This window comes from Pholcus phalangioides, unplaced genomic scaffold, assembly GCF_987345545.1.
Source record: "Pholcus phalangioides strain wild (caught in Gottingen) unplaced genomic scaffold, Ppha-v1.0 ptg000024l_1, whole genome shotgun sequence".
In the NCBI taxonomy this organism is placed as follows: Eukaryota; Metazoa; Arthropoda; class Arachnida; order Araneae; family Pholcidae; genus Pholcus; species Pholcus phalangioides.
In genome coordinates this window covers 18,374,434-18,392,121 of record NW_028301616.1, presented here as the reverse complement: position 1 = coordinate 18,392,121, position 17,688 = coordinate 18,374,434, and the positions used below count along the sequence as shown (strand labels likewise).

The following is a 17,688-nucleotide window of genomic DNA, read 5'->3' as shown; positions in this document are numbered from 1 at the left end:
ATGTAATGGGCTTACAATTTTTAGCTTGCTAAAAATATAAAAAAAGATATTCCTTCACATCTCTACAGATCATAGGCACTAGAACCTGGGGGTGCAGCCATTTGAGCTCACCCGAAAAATTCATGAATATACTGAAACGCACCATTCTACTTCCTATGCACAGGCTTGAGTCCTGTACATATGGGACAAATGGCGATTTTTAGTTCACTCTGGGCACAAAAAAATGTCGGTGCCTCTGCTACAGATTATAAATAATTCCAAATGGAAATGAAAATATTCATGCTAGAGTTTTAACAGAATAATATCTTGTTAAGCTCTGAATATCAGGAAGATTGAATACTTGGATGTCTGTAGACAATATATTTTGGAAATACTATGATGGATTCCCCATAGCAATTACATAAAAGAAAAAAGTCAAACAAATAAAAGGAAAAATCGGGGACTTTTTGAAATTGCAATGAGTGACCATATATAAATCCTGTTTTTCCGGGACGCATTTTTCCCGCAATAATTACCCACTTTGCTTTTGCTTTAATCATCATATTTGATACCAATCACAGATTTTTTTTACTTGAAATCCAGATTTCCCCATATTTTTTCTGAGAAAACAGGGTCAGCCTGAAATTGCAAGAACTGGAAGAGTATTTTTTTTAGGGATTTTCTATTCACACAAAGCTCAATTTGAGGACTTTTAGGGATTTTTCTATGAAGATATAAAAATTCTCCGATTTTTCCCAAGGCTGAAAAATTTGAAGCATTGGCGCCTATGCAATTATATTAGCTATTAAATACATCAACTTGCTTTGAAAACAAGAAAAAAATAAAGTTCATACCTTAGGATCAAATAAATCAGGAGCGAATGCTTTGGTAAAGGTGTATACCTCAAAATCACTGTGGCCTTGCAACTGGAATATATACAGTTGGGACTTTAATCAAATCATAATGCACAAGTTAAGCATATGAATAATTTTGTTACACATGAAATTCGTGACTTTTTTTCTAATTGTGGCAAGAAACCTGAAGAAAAAAAATCAAAATTAATTATTGACCTTATCGAGATGGAGCCGCTGCAAAACATCTCGGATGTGTGGGGTAGTGCCATAGATATCATCTGTAGAATAATGGCCGACACGAACGCGTTGTCTGTCAGTAGTCTGAAATAAACAAAAAATTATTCCGCTGACAAAATACAGCAGAAAAATTTTATAAAATTTTGTATTTCTAACTCTAAATTATTAGAAGGATTAGATTAGAGAATTAAATTTTTTTAACCTTTTAAAATTAAAAAGGTAAAAATCTAAGAAAGTCAAAAATAAAAATTAGTCGCTCTATATTCTTGCCCTAATGAAGTTCATCAATTTTAAGGAGTTTGCTTCAATGAAGTGTGCAAAGAAATTGATTCAATGTCTGGCATTGAAAAACATGCTCAGCGAATTATTATAAGATATTGACTATAATGGCATGTCTCTAACAAGTTATCTGGGAGAAAAAGAGGATGAATTTTCAAGATATTGAATTTTCCAAATGATCATGCAGGCATGAAATCATTTTGCAAAGCTACAACCATCGATATATACTTGCAAAGCAGACTCTTGAAGGGCTTGGAAATACCGCTTGCCATGAGACGATTCTGGTGGAGGATGTTTTATCTGTTAAAGAAAAAAGTGACATTCAACACATGGATTCAAAAAAAAATTAAGCTAATATAAAAGATTACATGGGCAATACATATGCATCATTTATAAACAATTTGAAATTGATATTTTTTAATTAAACAAATTATACATTTTTTAATAATGATTAAAAACTTTAAATCAGAAAAATGTGATATTTTGATGTTTGCAGAATCATTATTTACTGATAAACAGCAAAAACATTCCCCGATTACCTTATTTACTCGCGTATAAGGCAAGGTTTTTATTAAATTTTCACTGCTTCAAAAACTGAGGTCATCTTATATGCGAGAGTGAAGGATTCGTGTTGCTTTTTTTTAATAACCTTTTTTAACCGTCTATAGTTCATGCTGCAATTATAGCTTACTACTGAGCCAATATTGTCTATATATACGAGAGATGGGTCAGCCCCCTTAGACTTGGATGTATGCATTAACAAGTAATTTGAAGATCTTGTGAGGAAACTATACAGACTGGCTTACTGCCTTTAGATCATGAAGTGACCACAACCAGCCAAATCAAATGGACCAAGGCTTCAAAGCTTTCTACATTTGTTGTCAGTTGCATGGAAGAGCTCTAGTCCTTTAGATACATAAAGTGGGTGATTTCTGTCCAAGGAGTCACCTTTTAAGCTATAACTTCAGTAAGAAGTTTCTTAACAGAACATCTTCTATCAATCCTTTCTCACATTTTCTGCCATTGAACGATAAAGTGCAAGAAATTATTTCTGAGATATTGAAAATTTTTTGTCGGTACCATGTCAACACTAATACTGAATCATCGGCAACTATGAACAAAACTCATAAAATTATTACTTTGTACCAATCCTTTAGTGATCGATGAGACAATTGGGTATAACAAACTGATTTACAATATACACAAAAACAAAAATAACTAGGCTAATTATAATGAGCTTAATTATAATAAATGAGCTAAAATATAATTTATTTCCATCCTGCCCCTGCAAATTCTGCTGGAGCAACAACAAAAAAAGGCTGCTTTCCCCTATTTTATCTCCAGATATTCTATAAGAAATTTCCAACTGTAAAAAAAAACTGACCGGAAGGATCCTGAAATAGAGTAACTTGAAGCATTTATCTGATTCTCCTACAGGTGGGTGGTGAGAAAAATGGGGATATTCCTATTTTGAGAACTATTTTTAAGCAACAAATTATATCCAGACTATTGTGCAAATACACACCATTTCAAGCAAAAGATTCAGGACAGATTGGCAGTTTTTACGTTTCGATGTCAAGAGAACAAGAGCAGCACATCCAGCTCAAGATAAGTTGGCAATGTTCAGCTATGTCTAGCAGATGTTCATAACTATTTACAGACAGAGAACTACATTACAACCTCAAACGTTAAACTTGATGTTAAACAGCTCATTTCATTTAGAGTGGCCATTAACACAATAAATTCCAAACAAATCTGGAGATTTTTGGGATAATTTTTTTTTAATGTATTATACTTGTTTGGCTTAAGCAATCAATGAAAAAGTATATAGTGAACATCAACCCCGTAAGAGCGTTCAGAAGAACATGGGTTACTCTTTTGCCTCTGACTTGACTACATCAATTGAGTAAAGTGGGAGGAACACATCACAATGAAACTTTTTTTTCCACATGTATTTCTCTGGCTGGAAATCTTTTGCAAAAAGAGACGACAGTTGGCACAATCTGGCCTAAACAAACATGAAGTGCCTCAAAGCATGAAGCCCTCCAAAAGTCGAGCTTTGGGTTTCATAGAAGACACATTGGTTAGGTATGTTCCAAAATTAAATAAAATATAATGCTTCACAGCACTATGAAATCCGGACAGAAGAAAGCTGAAATTGTAACTTATTACATTTCGGCCGAAGCCGGAGTCGACACAATGGATCAAATGGCACAGACTTATACATGCAATCGCCAAAGTCATTGTTAGCCCCATTGGTCCTACTTCATAACTGAGTTGACATTACAGCCATTAACGCTTTTATTATTTATTGAGAGAAGAAAGCAAGCTTCAAAAGCAACCATATCAATGAGATGCTTCTTTCGAAAGGAGATTGCAAAAGAATTAATAATAGCACATGTGATGAAGAGAAAAGCTACAACTCATCTTTCGTGAGGAAAGCTATAGAATCTGTGGTGTGACAGTTCTTGGCCCTGAAGAAAATAAGAGAAAAAGGTTGCCCAATCCAAAAAAAAGATAGAGAAGCTAGTAACTACTGCTGCAAATGCAGCAGGACAATCCCAGCAAAACACACCAAAAAATTGTGCCAAGAGTGTTTGAAACGACTGTCAATGATGTCCATACACAAAAATACATTCTAACGTCAAATAATTTTAATTTTTCAGCCCACAGACTTTCCTACATAGCTTCGTAACACTTCCAATCAATCAAATAAAAAAAATCGATGCTATTTCAATATGGGTCGATCCAGCTTATGCACTAATAAAGAAAAAAAAAACAGTGCGTCCAAGGGCTAGAGCTGGTACTTAAGTCATTCAGGAAACATTTCAAATGCACTTGACAGATCAGAGAATGATGCTTTGTGGAATGAGAATGAAAAAGAAAAGAGTTGTAGCAAACTTCAGATGGGGAGTCAGAGGAGACAAAAGATGATAGTGTTAAGGAAATGTGGTTGTTTACCTGAAAATATGCATGTTATGCTATTATCTGTAAATAAACAAATTAAAGAATAGCATTAATAAATCTAGTTTTCCTTATTTTGATATCTCTTAAATCATACCTTGTTCTTAATTGTTCTATATGTGAGTAAATACGGTATACCAAATACATTCCATCTATTAGATACAGTGAATTGAATTAGAACCATTTAAACCATTCTTAGAACTATATAGATCTTTATAATATATATTTCACTCCTACTCAATTTTAAAAGACACCAATAACATTAGTGAATAAATAGCGCATTGCTCAAAAACAAATCTATTCAAAATTACCAAGTCAGATTTTAATAATATATGTGTATGAGAAGGCAAAGCTTTAAACCAGAGAAATAAATACAGAATTAATTGATTATGCAGTGCCTTTAGGCTATAGCTATAGGTTTATTTTTTTGCTCAAAACTAATAAAACAACTGCCTAAAGAGAAGTTTCTTCTCAGAACCAAAACAAAAATTGATTGAAATTGAAAATGAGCCTTATTATTTCATGTAATGAACTATAGGAAAATAAGGGATTGAGAAAACACAAGTACAGTAGACACTTGAATATCCAGCATAGTAAAATACTGACTAAGTGGAACTTCGGTTAAAGCTCAAGTCATTCCATGACCATGCTTTAACATTATCCGAATCACTAATTATTCAAATCAAACTTTGCCATAAGAAATAATGGAAACTCAGATAATTCATTAAACTCATTATTCATTCACATAAAAATGACTAATAAAACCTGCATTTAATTAATATTAAAAAAACAATATTAATATCATTGATAACACAATACCATTAATGTTATAATAAAAAAATGTAATAACGTCATAAATAAACGTACAAAATTATGTTTACAAATTAACTTACTCTGAATGATGAAAGCGGGCGGACTACCATTAAAGACGATTTGTGGACTCACTGTTGTCTGCAAACTTTTTTTTTTTTTTTGCGACATTGGAAAAAGAACCTAACCAATGACATTTTCTTTTGCCCCTTTTTTTAGATTTCTCGGAAAGAGGAAATAGTTCTTGAAAATCATTCTTGTTTGCCACATTCATTGCTATCACTGCTGCAGTTTTATTTGGGTGGTTCTTTACTACTAAATTTTGCACAATTTCCCATATTCCATACATTTCTATAATTTTATTTCAAGTAAGGCACTCCTCCTCAGACAAGATACTGTTCATAAGTTCTTGTTGTTGCACCATTCCACAGTACATGTGTAGGAAAAAGCTAAAATTATCGATGCAGTTGTGATAATGTGAAACTAAATAAAAAATTAGCAAAATTTTTGCTTGTAATATGAATCACTGATCGTTAACCGGATGAATTTCATTATTACCTTTTCATTTGTGTAATCATTTATCATTATCAATAAAAAGCAAAATAAGTTTAAATAATTTTTGTAAGAACTAAGCCTACTTTTTTTTGTCAATGTTTTGTTTATTTTAAAAGTGTATGTATGTATTCTTTCTCTCATACTGTACAGTGTACATGATTTTGTTTCCTGAAATTAAGCCAGATATTACAAAATTTATTTTCAAATGCATTTAATATTTTTATTCTTGGACTTACTTCCCTTTTCTATAATAAGTTTTTAAAACATGCAGTACATAACAAACGTTGCCATAGTGGTGGTCGGCTGAAGTTGGTTTTCTGTGGTTCCCAACTTCAAGGCGCGAATGCGAGCCGATCTCCCCGTTAAAAAGTCTCGCCACAGAGAGCAACAGACCTACAAAGAGCACAAATGTTATTCAATCATAACACATCACTCACTTCCCTTCTGAAATATAGATGGCAGCACTGAAAAAAATCAAACACAACACTACATATGCACTCAAACTGTTAGGTTACACACACAGTTACACCTCCGGCACAACTCACTAGGTAGTAAATCGCCCATAAATGGTGATAGACCTGAGTTGTGCTCGGTTTGAAAGAAAGAAAAAGTACATAACAAACATTTATAAAGTACTAGTTTGTACTAAGAGGTCAGAAAATATGAATAAGAGTGGGTTTCGGTATGAAAAGAGTGGGATTTTTTTTTATTCAACAGGGGGGTTGGAAGTGTATCCATAGAACTCTGGCCTATCCAGCTTTTTTTTATATTCCCCTTCCTCTTTGGCCACATAGTTGATATTTTACTGTATATTTTTTTAATGACAAAAAAATTTTGAACTTGTCGAGGTTTTATTGATAATTTAAATCAATAAAAACTCAGTTACACTTTAAATAACTACCTTACCACCTCTCAGAGGATCCTTAAACAACACTGGATGAGGTTATGAAAAATTTTCTTTTAACTAAATAGATACTTAAGTAAACTTTTACCTCCGGGATCATATGAGCAATGGCTTGAATATATTTCAGACCTCGTTCTTTTTTTACAACGTCATAATCCGCAGGAGGACCAACAATATCTTCGACTTTATCAACTCTGTCTTTCAGCTTTAAAAAAAAATGTCTTTGAGCACAAATTTCATAACTGAAAATTACCAGAAATTTTTAAAAACTGTTCAGTGAATTGTTTATCAGATGTTTTAATATTTCGGGATAACTTCTGAGAGTATTTGCTTTTGGTATGAAAAAATAACCTACAGTCATATATTTTATGATAAAATCAGATATTGTGAAATTTTATTCAATATTAAATATTTCATAGATGTCCATCTCATTTGATAGCCAACAGAAAAATAATGTGAAAATGAAGTTCTTTGAATATCATATGAAAATTGATGAGGTTTAGGAAATTATATCGGAATTAAAATACAGTTGATGCTTGTTATAATGACCTCCATTGTTCCACAGGAAATGGATTTTATATTGGGAGGTTGTTATATTGAAAGTTTGAGGAAAAAAATTTTAGCTTCTTAAGAACCATCTATATTTGGATGGAATAAAAAAGAAATATAATATTAATTTTGTTATGTGAGCAGGTCCAATGAAAATGCATCTGGTTGGAAAATAATAAAATTATAATTATTAATTGCATGCACTGAATTCTCTAATATCAAAGGTCAAACACACTTTGATTCTGATTTTTTTTGTTTGCAAAAATGGGGACAGGACAGAGCTGAGCTTGAGCGTTGTATTGGATAGAACAATCTTTGTAGGTCGCTTTATTGGATGAAAAATAATACAGGATGAATAGGAAAAATTTGGGGATTTATCATGCTGGTCATTATAATGGAAAAGTCACAATAATGTATAGTCATCATAGTCAACCGTATTATAATATCAAATATATAATAAAGAATAAACATTTCTTGCAGATTTTAATTGAGCCAGCATTCCCATAATTATATAAAAGCGTTTAGCATGGTATTTTACATGAATGAATTGAGAAAATTTTGATCTATGCCTGAAAGCTTGCGAAAGCGTTACATATTTTGAAATTGCAATGCCAAGAGGATGAGGTAACTTTCAGATGGAACTCTAATGCGGGGAATTCATTAATGATTTGCAATGAAAAACTATGAAAAAATATATGATAGAGTAAATAATTATTTTGTTTTAGACTTGCCATATTCACCAGCACAGTTTAAACTACAATCATAGGTTAAACGAGTAGCAATCGACAGAGATTGGTTAAAATCCCCAATTTAACTAATCCGTTTCGATCTTCAATCCTTTCACCAGCGATTGCAGTTTAAACTGTGTTGGTGAATACGGCAATAAGAGTGATCCAAAACTTGAAACACAAATAGATATGTTCAATTTGCAGTTGCATCAATGGATAGCACCAATTATGAATCAAACTGGGCAGATGAGATTTGGTTTTCATCACTCTAAGATCAAACTATTTTCCTTGAACGATCTCAAATCAAGCAAGAAATGTCATATATATGCAGATATTTTGCATCGTTTAAACCCCAGAAAAATGACTGGACAATCATAATGACTCAAGTCCTCAATAATCTACATCATTACATGCTTAAAGGTCTACAGCTACTCTCCGAGAGACTTGAAAAGTTTTTTTTTTGTAATTTTGCAGATAATGTGTATAAGGTACTCCTGGATCATTCCCTCTACTTTCTGAAATTTAGCTGCATTTCCAAAAATGTTTTCAATCATCTGCAGGCTTTCATTAATTTTAATGAATTTAAATTAATGCTTTCTAGATTTAAATTAATGCTAAATTAAGCTAGGTCTAGCTTTCATTAATTTTATTGAAAGCTAGACCTAGATCAAAGGATAATGTTTGTTCTTTTCTTTCTGTTCCCCCTTCAGTCATTTTAACATAGCTTCTAATTCTGTAAGTGAGTGATTCTCAAACTGTGTGTCACGGAGTGGAGTCGAGCCTAACAATTGTTTTTTAAAGAGATTCTTTGTTAAACAGCTCTGGAGAACTGCAGATAATCACTGATCAGAGAAAGGGGCGCCACTGGTAGAAAAAGTTTGAGACCCCCTGCTGTAAGGTCTATTAGTTTATTTTTCATTACAAGCTTCAGTGAGTTGAGCCATGTTCGTATTTACTGCTTCTGAATTCCTCATATTTGCCATATTTCCTGATATATCTGCAAATCTACTCACTTCGACAAGGGCTTCAAACAGCTTTACATTTCCATGGATCTTTTGCAGGTTTTTTTTTCTAAATACATTACTCCCACGCACTGTTTGTTCACTCAGTTTCATTTAGGGGTCATTCAAGTATTACGTCAGCATCGATGAGGATTTCCGATTTGCTGACTTTTAATGACAAGGGGGGGGGGGGGGGGTTTGGAAGATGCTTACGTCATCAACCACCCTTTATGAAGATATGAAATATTCTTAATGGCATATTATTTGGTGCACCAAGAATGAAAAAAAAACCTTTCGACAGTTATTGGGCACCTGAACTAACATTCTACCTATTGATAAGTTCCCTACACAGAGCCACTTTAATGATCTCTAAATGTTTCATGAATCCTTTAAGTGGTCTGGAAATGTTTCCAGGCTGAATGAGTGCTCTGGAACTGTGCCAAACATCACTCAAGTGATCCGTAATTATGCCATGGATCACTTAAGTAAACTGGGAATACAAGATATACGGAAGACCGGATGTTGTGAAGATATTTATTATTTGAGATGTTAATTTTTTAAGGAAGGAAAAAACTCATCTCTGCCTCTACCGGGAGTCGAACCCGGGTCCCTCGATTGCCGGACGAGTGCTCGATTGTCAGAGCACTCGTCCGGCAATCGAGGGGCCCGGGTTCGACTCCCGGTAGAGGCAGAGATGAGTTTTTTCCTTCCTTAAAAAATTAACATCTCAAATAATAAATATCTTCACAACATCCAGTCTTCCATATATCTTGTATTAACAAGTGGAGAGCGACATTCATGTCATAAACTGGGAATGTTCCGCGGGTAACTTGAGCAATGTAGAACTGCACTGGGGGCCACTTAAGTGCTCGTGCTCTAAAACTGTGCCACATGTCACTCAAGGGATCTCTAAATATGCCACGGATCGTTTAAGTGTTCTGTAACTGTGTCTGGGGTTACTTAGATGATCTTTGAATGTGAAAGTGATCTTTGAGGCCTACTTCAGTGATCTGAAAATGCGCCACAGGCCACTTAAAAATGCTCTGGAATTGTGCCATGGGTAATTTAAGGGGGGCAGTAATGACGAAATTTTGCTGACAAGGGTGGGGTCAGAGTTTTGCTTACTTTTGCTGACCGGGGGGGGGGAGGTGAAAAATGGCTAAAAATTTGCTTATGTAATACTTGAACGGCCCCTTAGATGTTATGCCGCCCCCTCCCCACATGGGGATACTCAAATTCAACTCAAGTAGCTTGAACTTGATGGTTGAGTTGACTTGAACGAGTAGAGTTGCCTGTTCTCCCCCACACAGCACTACTAAAAAAATCTCAGTCCAAAAATGATGCAGTGTTTAGTCCACTTCCATCATCTGTACATAATGAACCGGGGTAGAAAAAAAAATTGAATTTTTACCAAGTCTAGCAGCGACAAAGTTAATATTTTATTACAATTACAAATAATTATATCATCCTACACATTTATTTTCCCAAAAAAAGATACATAGAGAAGAAAATTATGGGTACTCCCATACATTGAAAATAATACTCATCATACATTATTTGTTGCAGCCAATGGGAAAAAGTGCTAAATATTTCACAGTTCATAACTTAATACAAGTCTAAGTTTAGTGTTTTAAGTAGCTGTTTGAAAGTAGTTGTATATATAATGAATCTATATATATATATATAATAGACTTTTTTCTTAATATACATTCATAACCTGTATAAATGCATTTGGGTCATCTCATATTTCAATGATTTTTTTATTTGTTGCTTTTGCCATCCTTATCAACCGTATGAAATATTATTTGCATATCTCTCAAACTTTTTGAGAAAAAAATGTTGAAATTTATCAAAAAATGATGCAGGTGACTTTTCCAGGACTCAATTTTTAAGTGGCATTTTTTAAGAAAATAAAGCATAACTTTTTCAATTTTCAATATATTCAAGTGAAATTTTCACTAAAGTGTTCACAAAAACATATAGAATATGAATAAAAATAATTCATACACTTACATTTGAAAATTACACGCAAAAAAATTATGTAAACTTTGTTTTTGTGGAATTTTTCGTTAGAAAAAAATACAAATTTTCTAACTTATTTTTAGACCACACAGGAGTTACCAAAACAACTTTTATTTTAAATTTCTCCTAAATATATGAAGTAAAAGACTGGAGAAAAAAAGTAATGTTTTTTTGACCGTTAATATATTTATTCTGGCTCGTAACACAAAATTCATCGAAATAAGACTGGTTCGCTCCGATTTCAAATCATTCAACTAGATACTGAAATGTAATCCATCATCCCAGATTCCAATTATTATTTTTTGTTTATTGCTTCTACTACCCTTATTGACCATGCAAAATTTCATGTAGATATCTCAAAAACTTTGAGAAAAAAATGTTTTCTAACTCCACAAATGATGTCTCTAAGGCTAACCATTCAAGCAGTATTATTTATGAAAATATATCATAACTTTGCAGATTTTCAATACATTCAAAAGAAATTTTGGCTAAAATGCTAATTAATTATTACATCAACTACTCATGAAACTTAATTTAGCGAATACTGTAATAAATGTATAAGCGTACATGAAAAATAAAATATAAATTTATTTATGTTTATTAAGCATGAATCATTATATTAAGTCAAAATGTACAAATATAATAAACGCAGCCATATAAGTACAATTGTGTTTTGTCACTCAAATGTATTAACTGCCAAAATAATGTTTACTCTTCTATAGTCTTCTTTTCAATATATTAATAGGATTAAATTTTAAAAAAATTGAAAATTCATGTTGTGCAACCAAAAAAAGTGTTAACATTTTTTTACAAAAAAAAATTAAATTTAAATTACTTTTTTCCTCCAAGGTTTAAATTTTCTTTCCTATTCATAATATGAATTTTTTTGTGAGCATTTTAGTGAAAATTTCTTTTGAATGTATTGAAAATCTGCAAAGTTATGATATATTTTCATAAATAATACTGCTCTAATGGTTAGTCTTAGAGACATCATTCGTGGGGTTAGAAAACATTTTTTTTTTTTCTCAAAACGTTTTTGAGATATCTACATGAAATTTTGCATGGTCAACAAGGATGGTAGAAGCCATAAAAAAAAATTGTAATCTGGGATGATGGGTTGTATTTCAGTATCTAGTTGAATGGAGTGATCCAGTCTTATTTTAATGAATTTTGAGTTGCGAGCCAAAATAAATATATTAACGGTCAAAAAACCATTATTTTTTTTTTCCAGTCTTTTACTTCATATATTTAGGAGAAATTTAAAATAAAAGTTGTTTTGATAACTGCTGTGCCTCTGGTCTAAAAATATGTTAGAAAATTTGTATTTTTTTATAATGAAAAATTCCACAAAAACAAAGTTTACATAATTTTTTTGCATGTAAATTTCAAATGTAAGTGTATGAATTATTTTTATTCATATTTTGTATGTTGTTGTGAACACTTTAGTGAAAATTTCACTTGAATATATTGAAAATTCCACAAAAACATTGAAAAAGTTATGATTTATTTTCTCAAAAGATGCAGCTTAAAAATTGAGCCTCAGAAAAGTCACCTGCGTCATTTTTTGATAAATTTCAACATTTTTTCTCAAAAAGTTTGAGAGATATGCAAATAATATTTCACATGGTTAATAAGGATGGTAAAAGCACCAAATAAAAAAAAATCATTGAAATATGAGACGGTTTCATTTCGGCATTTTGCTGGGTGATTTGAAATAGAGTGATCCATTTATATCCTCCTCAGTCATAAAGGTCATTTTGAATTTAACGTTTATTTTTAACTGTCCAAAATTATCTACCTAAAATTAGTTTCTGCCAACAAATGAGTATAAATATGTTATTACCAAATGTTGTAAACATTTACATTTGGAACATGTAGAACTATTTACAGTACTAATTTTGAGGTCTCTGTAAGCATTTCATTTAGCTAGGTGGACTTTTTTCAAAATGCATTTTATTGTCTCCCACAGGCAATGCAAAGACTAAGAAGGTTATAAGACATCTACAGTCAAGGTCGTAACTAAGACTTTCATTAAGGAGGGGAAAAGGTGAATTTGCTACCCCATCCACTGTAAAAAGTTTAAAATTCTATATAGCGTTTTTCTCAGTTCCACATAAAATCTGCCATAACTTGAAGGTTGCCACCATAACCCCCCCATCAGCTCTAACCCCGCCTACAGCAGATGAAACAGTATATATACAAGCAAGTTTTTCACAGTCAATTGTTACAATGCAACTAATAATTATTATTTTCTATACATAAGGAGCAAGCTATAACAACACTAATACAGCTTGCTGAGAATAATTATATAAAACTAGAATTTAATCTTGCTTAGTCAGATAAATTGTAAAGTTCAATGCATTTCACCTCCTAAACAATCACATGCAGTCGGCAAGAATAAACTTTAAATACAGTAAAACTTCATAAGTCATCACCTCATGTTACCGAAAAATTATGACGGCTTAAGCAGTGACGACTCGAGAGAAGTGCAGACAGTTTCAATGTGAAAATTGTATACATTTAAAATAATATAACATTTATTAAAATATTAATGAAAATTACAATATTAAATTTATAGATTGCAAAATAAAAAATAATAGAAATTTTTTACCTCTTTTGATCTTGTGTCACTTAAGTTATTGTGGTAAAATGCATTGGTACACTTTGATTTGTACTAGTAATTTTTAATTTAGACTAATCATAGCAACTGTTAGAATAGTTGGCTTTTCTTCACAACAGAACTATTGGACATTAATTTTACATACACATGAAATTTAATTTTAGAGTTTAAATTCTTCATAAGTAGTTCATGATACAACTACAAGGTAATCACGAACACAGGATCCACTTTTGACTTGAGGGCCCTAGACAGGGAAAAATAAACATTAGAAAACTTCAACTTTGAAAAGAATGTCTGGTTTTTCTACAAAGATATTTTGTTAAAATTTGAAGCCCTAAATTAGTGGGGGCCACTGCAGAAATCAGGTCCAGCTCGAACAGTCCCTAAAGTTTCAAAAACCTTCATCAGCGAATGCATCTCCCAAGCATAACTTTCATTACTTAAACTGGACTGTTTCGGTACTTTGTACATAGGCTTTTATGGTGAATTTTAAGGATATGGCAATGCTGTTAGCACACTTTTTTTAATGGGAGGCATAAAAATAATCTTTTCCTTCCTCTCAAACTTTTTCCACAGTGACAACTCAACTGAAATTAGTGACGAGTAAACGAGGGTTTAATAACATTGTTGTCTATGAAAACTGGAAGAGCCTGAAGAAAAACGACTACTTAACCTGAGTGATGACTTAATGAAGTTTTACTGTAGTTTTTTTGTGTGTTATAAAAGTTTGATAAAAATATGTAAATATGCATTTATGTAACATTATAAGTCATTGAAACTTACGCTTACTGCAGACTCATGAAGAGTTTGGATATAAGGATGCCTTTTCTGAGTACTATGGGCCTATGTATCCAAAAAATAAAAATATGAAACACTACACACAAAACATATTATTAATAAAATATATAGAGCTAATGAAGCAAAGAAGGGAACAAGATAATTACCTACATTAAATCCACTGACACAGTTAGAATGTACTGGTAATGCAAATATACCAACAACTTAGAGAATATTTCTGCTTGGATTCAGCAGAAAGAATACTAAGAATAAATTTTAACTAAAACTAATTGAAATACTGTAATAGCTGTTACGAGTTTGATTAATTCCTAAAAGTTACTTAACATGAAAAATTAAGAAAAACATTTTAAAGTAAAATAATAATCACCATAATATAAATCTGTGGAACATAAAGATCACCAAACAGGATAAGTTTGGTAGCAGAGAGTTTTGGATTTCTTTCATTCTCTCTCACGCTATTTTCAAATACATTAACACTATCAATTTTTTATGCAAAATTCTGTCATGCACATTGTTTTCAGTTTAACTGTCTATCAGAAGGCTATGAAGCTTTAATAATGTCTTAATGAGGATATGACAGAAATTAAGAGCAAGAAAAATTAGTTCTGATTCACCACTATAGGGTGTTTTACATGCAAACCGTAATGCACAGGCTAATTTTTTTTTGCAAACATATGAATATACTACTCAAACTTCATGGCAGTGTATTTAAAGATCTCTATTTCCATTCTCATTACTGAAGGATATGAAATAGAGTTCACACAAGCAAGCTTTTGAAACTCCTGTATGAACACTGTGGCACCAAAAGTTATAAAAATACAAATGCAAAGACCACAACAGGCTAAATGCCCAATGAGGTGACTGGAAAAAGATCACCATAAAAATTATGGATATCAAGTATAACTAAAACCAGTAACAAGCTTGAAGCATGTATCTCAAAAATAATATATAATACACTGCCCATAAAAAAGGTTACTGGATTTATCCCACAATATGTTTACCATATTTCTTTTTAAAGAGATTGCTGATTTTTTTGTCTTTGAAATTAAAATTATTTGAAAAATTTATCCATTTTCTTATTGAAACATTCCTCTCCCCCCCCCCCCCCCAAGAAAAGATGAAATTTACCAGCAAAAGATACATAGAAGAAAATTAGAATCACTTTTTTTCTTCCTCATTCACATGTAAGTCTAAAGAACAATCCACAGGAAATCATAAATTTAAAAAAAATCTTACTTTTCCAGCGGAACCGTGAGGTTTTGGTTTAGCTCTTGCTCCTTTGACATCACTCTGCTCCTTTTTACCTCCCTTGTTCGGTTGAACCTTTACAAAATACATTTTTTTCACCAACTTATTTATCTTAACATTTTGAAAGAATTAATTTCATATCTGTGTTCATCAAAGGCAGATAAATATTAGAAAAAAAAAATGAAATTGCCACGGAACCAGGAAAAATAACTGTTTACTAGAAAGTAGAACTAAATTCACAATATTTTTAGTTTTATAGTTTTATACAAAATTACTGAAAACGAAAATTGTGTTTCATAACTAACATAAGTGGCTCTAAAGCTCTATAAAACCCCAGTACTACTAAACTTATTCCGAGAAATTTAAAATGTTTCTATGTATACAGAATTACTTTTTACAAGAAAAAAAGAAAAAAGTTCTAAAGATGTATTTGCATCATGACAAATGTCAGATATCACTGTACCTCCAGTTTTTGACGACTTCACGAACTGGCAAATGGTGCTAGACTTCAATATGTATAATAATGCCTACATGGATGATTATGAAAATTCATATACATTATAATAAAAGATTACCGGAATTCTGACTTCTTTTGTTGGCCTCCATTTCTTGCCTTCTCTTTCTTTTTTGAACTGTAACACAAGGAAAAGCAGTTGTTGAATATAACTTCAGATCGTATGGCGTAATTATATTGTACGCAATAAGGATCAAGTTATAGATTTCTAACTGTGCTCAGCTTCATATATCACTATAAAGTTTTTCTTCCGTTAGAGAAGTAATTTTTCTTTTTTATTTTCCCTATTATTTGCCATCATCTGAGTTTTCATTTGCAAGATTGAAATAGAATGCCAGCTTAATCAAAAAAATTCTAATTGATATAAAACAAAGTTATTTTAAGAGAAACAGACAAGTCTTAAAACTTGATTAACAGCAGATATCTTCGGAGAAAATATACTTGAATGTAACACAACCATTTATTTTATTTTGCCATACAATAAACTTATTTTATTGAGCAGATTCATGAAATTTGATTCATAATTATAATTTTTTATTCTTAAACTTTACAAAATTAGAGACGCAAAATAATAAATAAAAAATACAAGAACACATTTACATGGAGCATATAAAAATAATTTTAAACAAAAAGAAATTAGAAAATCAATGAAGCCTAACATTGGGTTTTTCAAACTGAAGTGTAATGCATTTAATCGCATGAAAACAAGATATACTAAATAGATTCTGTGTAGTTATAAAAATACACTGAAAATTCACTGAATCCCGGCGGAGACAAGAAGACTTTTCTTTTCGAGTTCACCTCAGCATAATATTCAGAAAATGAAATGTTTCCTTGTCACTGAATTTATGCTTACAAAAAGAAAAATAAACAAGAAATATCGCACAATTAATAAATTAAATCAAATAAAATAATACTCACCAGTTTCTTCCACAATTTTCAATCTGAAGCAAGGGAAAGAAACTTAACAGAAAAGAATTAGTTGTTTGAATGCTGACTGATCTACAAATAACAATCTGGTGGGAAGCATAATATAAAATCATATGCAAGTAAATCGGCTAGAAATATGGTAATTCACAGATGAGTCATAAAATATACTGCAGCAATTGTACAAAGCAAAAGGTTTTTTTTTTTCTTTTCACCCATTCTAAATATTTATTGAAGCCAAACAAAACTGATGAAATATCCATAAAACAAAAGTGATTATTGCATTATTTGTGCATGTTTTTGTGCTAAAAAACACATGACCATACATTTGTTTTTTATGGATGGGAATTTTTTTTAATAAGAAAAAAATCATAAAGGGAAAAAAGCATCCAATACCATAATGTGTTTTTACATACTAATAAATAGTGAAATTCTATACATCACTTATAATTAGTTATTTGACCAAAAACAAATAGTAAAAAAAAAGTCATCAATAATTTCTTCTGCTAATGTATAAAAAAATACCCAAAGTTCAAAAATTATATTTTACATAATACAGCAGATATATCTATAAATATACCAAGAAGAAAAAAAAATTCAATATAAAACTTGATCAAAATTTTGAAACCATAATGATTCAAGCAGCAGAGTTTGGAATTTATCAGATTTGATTAAATCTGAGAGTAAATGCATATACTT

General features: G+C 31.5%; 1 protein-coding gene across 3 annotated transcripts in view; it reads right to left on the bottom strand.

The window, feature by feature from the left end:
• The window catches only part of LOC149068890 (uncharacterized), an 83,588-nt gene that overhangs the window by 25,008 nt on the left and 40,892 nt on the right, over positions 1-17,688 (bottom strand). The window lies entirely within an intron of this gene.